The sequence below is a fragment of the Polistes canadensis genome, unplaced genomic scaffold, assembly GCF_001313835.1.
Source record: "Polistes canadensis isolate GaletaPanama2010 unplaced genomic scaffold, ASM131383v1 scaffold_111, whole genome shotgun sequence".
In the NCBI taxonomy this organism is placed as follows: Eukaryota; Metazoa; Arthropoda; class Insecta; order Hymenoptera; family Vespidae; genus Polistes; species Polistes canadensis.
Window position 1 is genome coordinate 259,095 of NW_014569658.1, and position 8,573 is coordinate 267,667.

Here is an 8,573-nt window from a genome sequence, read left to right on the forward strand (position 1 = left end):
ATATATTTAAAAATTAATTGGCCAACCAAACGATATCCCTTTTTAAAACATTTTTAATTTCTCTCGCGTGTATTTTTTTAATTTAAGAACAAAAAAAAAGTTCTTAAAATTGAATCGTATTATTAAACATTAAAGAGACTACTTTTAAACGTTATACACAGTTTTAAAGTATCGAATCGTTTTACACACGGTTTCGTAAAAAGCCACCGCAAATTTCCTTTCGAAATTCTAAAACTTTCGAGGATTGTAAACTCTTGTGTAATCAAGAGAGCTTTTCTTTTCTAAAGCTTTTTCGCGGGAGCGGAGCGGAGAGAGAAAGAGAGATTTTCATGGATTTTCTTTGGATAAAAAGGTCTACCGAGTTTTGGAATAATCTTAGCGAATTTTTTCGATTGTAACCATTTTTCGACAAAAAAAAAAAGCTCTCTTTCGAGATTTCTTTTTATCATTTTATCCTTGATTTCTTTTTCTTTTTCTTTTACATATACAATCAAATATATATATATATTCTTATTTTACGAGTCGCGTGAAAAGAAAAAGAAGAAAAAAAATAGAATTGAAAGCATTGAAAATTCGATATTTTTGAAACGTATCAATAATATCATTCTCAAATAATCGAAAACTTTGATTTACTTGTTGACATTCTTATAAACGTGAGAGTACTTTTAAATTGTGCAAATTGAAAAATAGCAAATAATAATACACCAAGAAACATTTCGTAAAAGTTACAACGAAATTTTGTTCTTCAAGCAACTTTATATGTTTTTTTCCTCCCCTTCGGAAACTTTCTGATTCTAAACTCTCTTTGCGTAATCAGGAGACCCTTTTTTTTTTTTTTTATGCAGCTTTAACGGAGAAAGCTTTCATCGAAGATTAAGTTTATCGAATTTAGAATAAACTGTTATAGCTTTCTTTCTTATTCTTTTTCCTTTCCCTTCAAACAGTTATCCAACCCTTCTTTGACTTTTTTCTTTTCTTTTTTTCTTTTTATTATATATCATATTATAAGTTATTGCAAATATATTGCATAGTGATAGATTATTATTATTATTAACGAAGAAAGATAAATTACATTTTATTATGAAACAAAAATAAAAACAATTTATTATAAGGACCGTTTCAAAAATTATTTTTATCATAAAATAAATATATACAATATAATAATATAATAAAACCGCAATTGAAAATTGTATTGGCAATAATTATCACGCGAATAAATTTCGTATAAACATTTATAACGTACAAGTAAACGCAAACGAACGGGAAGAGAAAGGGCTTGTGTGATAAAAAAAAAAAAAAACAAAAAAATAGAAAGAATAAAAAAAACGTGGTGTAGCATACTTAAGTAATGCGATGCGTTATCATTAATAGGAGAAACTCGGCTTGCAGATTGTGCGGTATGCGAAGCAATTATCGATGGTAAACCATTCTATAGGGCGCAAACGCGAACGCAAACGCAACATGGGGAAACTTCGCTTTAACGTTGGAAAACACCATTTGCATTTCTCGACGATATTCATGAGATTAGACCAAAGTTTCCTATTTCTCTCTCTCTCTCTCTCTCTCTCTCTCTCTCTCTCTCTCTCTTTCTCTCTTTCACTCTCTTACGTAAATATATATTCACGTAAGCATGAACGTATATACAATTATCTTATTTTATGTACATCAAAGTAGGTATAATTAACACAACTTGTTATAGATATATATATATATTGATACATCATTACAATTAGAAAAAGAAACGATGATGATGATGATGATGATGATGATGATGATAATAATGATCGATAGAAATTGATCGTACGATTTTGTTTTTTTTCTTTGACAAATTTGACAAACACAAATTTCGATTTTATTCTTTTTCAAATAAAAATTATCAAATTTATACATCGAAAAAAAAAAAAAAAAAAAAAAAAAAAAAAACATAATTATGTTATAAAATATTTTTGATTTCATTTTCAAATAACGAATGGACGTGTAATTTTTACAAAAATAATACAAAAAATTCCGATCTCGTAGATCTACACACACGTCTGGTATAAAAATAATTATTTATACAATTGATTTGTGAATAATTATTAATTATAAAAAATAATAATTGAGACTTTTTCATTTTAATTTCATTTCTATCACAATATTTGAAATGTTACGATACATATCCAGAAAAATGTTCTTTTCTAAATATAAATTAATCTAAGAGAAATAATTTTCTCAACCAACCAACAAACCAACGTAAATTTTAATTCTACGAATAAAATGTGATGTTTATTCATTGATCGTACAAAATCGTTTTATAAAACGTGTCAGGAAATATCGTAAACGATCGGAAAAAAAAAAAAAAATAAAATCGATGATGATCCTTAAGAGCGAGGGGGGAGAGAAAAAGAAAGAAAGGATTTACTATAGTCCATCGAAGTGTAAAGGATTTATGAAAGAACTTCGTTTAGTTCTTCAAGGCTCAAGTGGTCTTCTTCTTCATCTTCTTCTTCTTCTTCTCGATTACCGGTTGAAAAGATAGAAAGAAAATGAAGTGGAGGAAGATGTAGTGTGGAAAAAAAAAAATAAAAAGAAGAAAAAGTATAAGAAGAAGAAGAAGAAGAAGAAGAGAAGGAGGTAAGAAGATGTAAGAAGTAGAGAAAAAAACGGAAAGAATAGTTGAAGGAAGGAAGGAAGGAAGGAAGGAAGGAAGGAAGGAAGATTTTTCGAAAGATAATACGGTAAACTCTCAATTTCCCGACGTCGTACCCAGAAGATCTCTCTTATTTTCTTTTTTTTTCTCTTCTCCATTTTTTTTCCTTTCCTTTCCACCCCTTTCCCCCTGTTTTTTTTTTCTTTCTGTGCACTCGATATCTGGAATTTATCCAGGACGTTGCTTCCTTCCCTCTAGCTATCCTCCGTTTCCTTCTTTCGCAACTTCCTAGTTTTCTCTTTTATACTGAAAAGCATAGGTATATATATATATATAGGGTGTCTAATATGTTTTCCTATTGTTTTTTAATCGATGCTATTGAAAGATTAGAAATGTTAACAAAGTGGATGTTTTTTTTTATTGCAACGTGGAAAACTAATCTCGTCATCGATAAAATTATTTCTTCTTTTTATTTCTTTTTTTTACGAGGTATTAGATCCAAGGTTGTTTATTATCGATGTGTTTATTTTTTATTTCCATTTCAAGTGGAATACCCTTATATACAATTTTTTGATCGAACAAATAATAAATAAAAATGATCTTAGTAATATCGTATCATAGTTGAGAAAGAGAAAGACACCCTGTATATATAAATATATAAGTTATAGGTTCAACGATTTTCATTCCTTTGGTTTCCCCATAAAGATTCGATTTCTTTTCGATTTCAATGAAAAATACTTTCAAACTAGATTTCAAACGTTTCTCTTCCCATCATCAAATCTTACCCCCATTTTATATTTTGTTTTATTTTCACACAAACGAGTATATATAATTATACGAACATTTATTTTTTTTTTATATATATATATATATATCCTACGCTTTATTTTTTCCATCAAATATTTCGTCTAAAAAGTTATCCCCTTTTTTTTTTAAATGACTTTGAAAGAATCCAATATAAATAAAAAGCAAAAAACAAAAAAGATACACGTCACACGATGTTTTTATTTCGTCTGTAAAATCAAATCATTTTTATTCGAACGTATTCTACGAGATAAAAATGTATCAAAGTTATTATATCGAACACCCGGTATACAACAACACACATACACACACACACATATATATATTGGATATAAAGTGGATAGAGATATTATAGGAGAAGACTTTTAAGAGAATGTTCGCGTTTAAAAGAGTAATCCAAATTTGATACGATGCGATTCCTAAGGTAACCGTCATTGTTAATCATGGTCTTAAGAGGAGTAAGAAGTTAATTAACGTTCTTAAGTCACGAAAGAAGGTACTCGAACGACACAAACAAAACTGATTTTGTACGAATTTTCTATCTCTTTCTCTCTTTCTATTTATCTATCTATCTATTTCTAACTCTATCTATCTATTTCTTTTGAGAGAATGACAAGATACTTTGTGATTTTCCTTTATCGGTTAGATAACTTACTCATTCATTCATTCATTCACTCACTTACTTACTCACTTACTTACTTAAGTTTAATACACCCACCTATACATTCATCTCACTACCACACTTATTACGTTTAACCATTTTAGCTTTTCGTTTCTAAACATTTTCTTCCTTTTACTTTTGGAAAATAGATAATTTACTTTTGTTGTATCTAGATAATCTTATGTGATCGAAATGTATTGTAGAATCGTGATTGTGCATTACTATAAGGAATTGTTATGGTAATATTTGTTTTTCGTTTAATTTTATGTCGATAAGATTTATTTTCTTTTTGATGTTAATAAATATGTTAGGTTTTATTTATGTTTCAATATAAAACACTCGAATAGTATTGGATTTAGATGTATCACACTTTTAATATAAAAAATATTTAGCAAAACTTTTCAAAGAACTTTGCAAGGATGCACAATTTACAGCATTGCATTCTCTGACAATTTTTGAATTTTTGCAGATCAATTTATAACTCGATATGGTATTCTACGTGTAGACAAAAGTGTGCACTTTAATATAATATAAAAATTATTAAAATTCGCTGGCTCTAAGTATAAAAAATATTTGCCGAAACTTTTCAAAGAAATTGCAAAGATGCACAATTTAGAGTACTGCATTCTCTGATATTTTCTGAACTTTACATGCTAAATTTATAACTCGAAATAGTATTCTGCGTGTAGACAAAAGAGTGTACTTTAATTTAATATAAGTTTCATTAAAATCTATTAACTTTTAGTATAAAAAATATTTACCAAAACTTTTCAAAGAAATAGCAAAGATGCACAATTTACAGCATTGCATTCACAAACATTTTCTGAACTTTACATGCTAAATTTATAACTCGAAATAGTATTCTACGTGTAGACAAAAGAGTGTACTTTAATTTAATATAAAAATCATTAAAATCTATTCACTTTTAGTATAAAAAATATTTACCAAAACTTTTCAAATAAATATCAAAGATTGCAATGATATAAATTGTACAACTTTGTATATCAATTGTGTAATATCACAAATTAAAATAATATATACATACAAACCCCCATCTCTCGAATAATATTTTATCCCTTATAATAAAATAATTAAAAAAAAAATAATATTGGAACGCGTTATATTAAATTATAATCATCGAATAAATATAATATACGATAATTTACTTTGGTAAATCGTGGCCAGGATATCAAACAAGTAAAATATAAATTACGTGTCGAGTTTGGGGAAGGAAGGTAGGGGGGGAGGAGAGGTTGGGGGAAATTTAGAATTGACGGGAAGTTGAAAATTTGTTAGAACGATCTCTCTCTCTCTCTCTCCCTATATATATATGGTTAGACATAGATAGAGAATTTCGATTGACACGTGGACGACATGAACGACGAGTGCGTAAGCGACAAATACTGATCGATCCAGGACCATGAGGGGAAAGAAGGAGGGAAGGGATAGAGATGGGATAACGCCTAAACCCCATGCCACTTTGTTGACAGAAATCCCACGAAACCGTAGGCAGATATCTATTTAAATTCACGCAAATAATAATAATAATAATAATATTACTTCATATATCGATCGATTATATTATAATAATATTCGCGTTATTTTAAACGATTATGACAAACTTTTAAAATTTTACAAAAACAACAAGAACAACAACAACAACAACAACAACAAATACATATTTTATATATTTATTTCTTATTGGATCGTTTCGAGAAAACGTTGATTAAATATTCAAACTTATATACACTTATCTCGATACATTTTAGATGTTACTTTTTCAAACTGTAATAGAACTTTTCTTTCCCCCACCCCATCCCTTTTTTCTTTACTTTTCTTTCTTTCCATTTTTTGTTTGTTTGTTTTTTTTTTTTTTTTCTTCTTCTTTTTTTATTATTATTTTATCGTCACTCGTGGAAATTTCAAGAATTTCGATAAAGTGGTTAAGTTCCAACTCTGATCGGGGATTAAAATTTTATATTGTTCTCTTACTTGTCTCGTTATCCTTCCCCATTTTCAACCCACCCACCCCCCTTCCCCCCCCCTCTTTCTCTCTACCTTTAGTTTTGTTCATTAAAGGTTATCGATTATTCTCTTATACGAGAAAACTTAAGGTAACGTTCTTGGTTTGACAGTAACTATTATNGGGGGGGGTCTTGTCTTCGATAAAATGACTGCTTACGTTACCCTAAAACTTCCACACGATCATATCCATGTTTCAAAGTGGTACCATAGTTTTCATACTTGATCACGTTCACGTAATCTTTAGTATAAACGAAGAACAAACACACCTAAGTTAAACACGGTATGGTAGAAAAATATTATCGAGAAAAGAAAACTTTTTTTTAGAGAATAATAATAATATAATATAATGTATTATATTTTTTTGGAGAAAAAGAAAAATAATGGAAAAGTATATTCTCGTTAATTGTTTAAGAAAACAGAATAATTTAATAGTGTAATATATTAATCGAAATATTCTATTAAATCTATTTTTTTTTTGCAAAAGGTAAAATAAAGAAAAAAGAACATGAAGATTGATATTACGTGATAATGAGTTGGAGTTCATTGTAAAAAAAAAGATCTAATTCGTATGATAATTAGCATGGATCTTATATCTCACAATGAACGTAATTAATTTCCCTTTTTTTTTTTTTTTTTTTAACATTCTCGCATTAGTGAGAATAATTTTACAACAAGCTTGATAATGGGATAAACAAAAACTATAAAAACATTTAAAATCCTTTTCTACGTGTTACGGTATTTTTTAATGTTTGATAGTAAATATTTTTCTTGGACTATAGTAACAGATTGTATCCAATGTATAAACAACATTGCGATAATGCTTTGGAAAAAGAGAAGAAAAAAGAAAGAAAGAGAGAGAGAGAGAGAGGGAGAGTGGGAGAGAGAAAGAAAGCTAAGAAAAATATTGCTTCAAATACTTTTTCTTACTTTCTTTCTTTATTTTTTTTTTACTTGACATTTTATGTTTCTCAATTCGTATCACTTTCTATCCTCGATTTTCTACGATAATTTGTCTAAGACAAATTAACAAATTTTTTTACTCTCTCTCTCTCTCTTTTTTTCTTTCGTTATATACTTGTTATATTTTTAATGTGTGTGATACACAATATTAAAAGATATTCAAGAGTTTGTTTAACGGTGAATGAAAATTAAGTTAGCACCATCGATCATTTCTGTAATTATATTATAAAAGGATACTCCCACGATGTAATAGGATAATAATAATAATAATAATAATAATAATAAGTACACCGTAGTTAGGATACTTATACTAACACCCATTACTCGACACAAAAAGCACGCGAGCTTACTTTTTTAATATCCGTAATATTATATTTATAGATTATAAATTTATTCAAGCGTAACACCCCCCCCCCTCTTCAGAGAATGCTCCTTTATAAATTCATTATTAATTAAATAATATTAATATTAATCTTTCTGGATCCTTTTTTTTTTTTTCTTTTTTAATATAACAACATTTTAATAATTAATTAAAATAATTTTTTCGAGAGAGAGATATAATAATATTCGCGAATCTAATTTTAATATTTAATTAAATCAATCGAAACGAAATATAGCATCCTCCCCCCCCCATTTCCTTTTTATATTTTTTTATATATTTTTCAATCGCGCGTTCTACGCGTTAAATTAAAAAATAAAAACTAATTTAATCACCAATGAAATATTCGAATGAGATAAAAGAATTTATTTGAAAAATAAATATATAATCAAGATTAATATTATAAGAAAGAGAAAACAAAAGAAAAATAATATCTCAATGTCGTAATATTTTATTCCTATGAAATTAGAAAGACAAATTCTTTCTCTCTCTCTCTCTCTCTTATTTCATAAACTATTTGTAAGAGAAACTATAATATACTATTTCGCTTGCCTAGGATAAAAATAGAAAAAAAGAAAGAAAGAAAGAAATATTGTCGTAAGAAATGTCAAATGCAAAGATCATTTTTTTTTTCTTTTTTATTATCTTTTTTTTTTTTTTCATTTCATGGAAGATAAGACAAAATAATAATCGAGTACTTTAACGTAAGAGTTAGAAAAGCGTATGACAAATTCGACGTTTTCGTGGTTGGCTTAGAGGGGTGGGTTATGGGATATCAGAATTCGATCGACACGCTCACTTAGGTTATTCGCATGTCTACACGAACACATAAATATATATAATATATTACATATTTATATATTATACACCACACACAAGTATATATATATATATATAAATATAGAAACACTTGATATTTATACGTATGTGTATTCACACGTAAAGTTATATACAAAAGTAAAATAAATAAATAAAAATAAACATAATGTGAGATCAAATATAGAAAGAAAATAATTCGATTTTAAAACCGATAATCAGTGAGAATTGAAATTAGAATTGCTAGTAATAAATATGGCAAATAATATTTCAATATAATACAATATAATATAACGTAT

The 8,573-nt window shown here is 27.6% G+C and overlaps 1 protein-coding gene across 15 annotated transcripts in view; it reads right to left on the minus strand.

Moving 5' to 3' along the window:
- Positions 1-8,573, minus strand: part of LOC106787703 (5-hydroxytryptamine receptor 1-like) — a 105,316-nt gene that overhangs the window by 53,426 nt on the left and 43,317 nt on the right. The window lies entirely within an intron of this gene.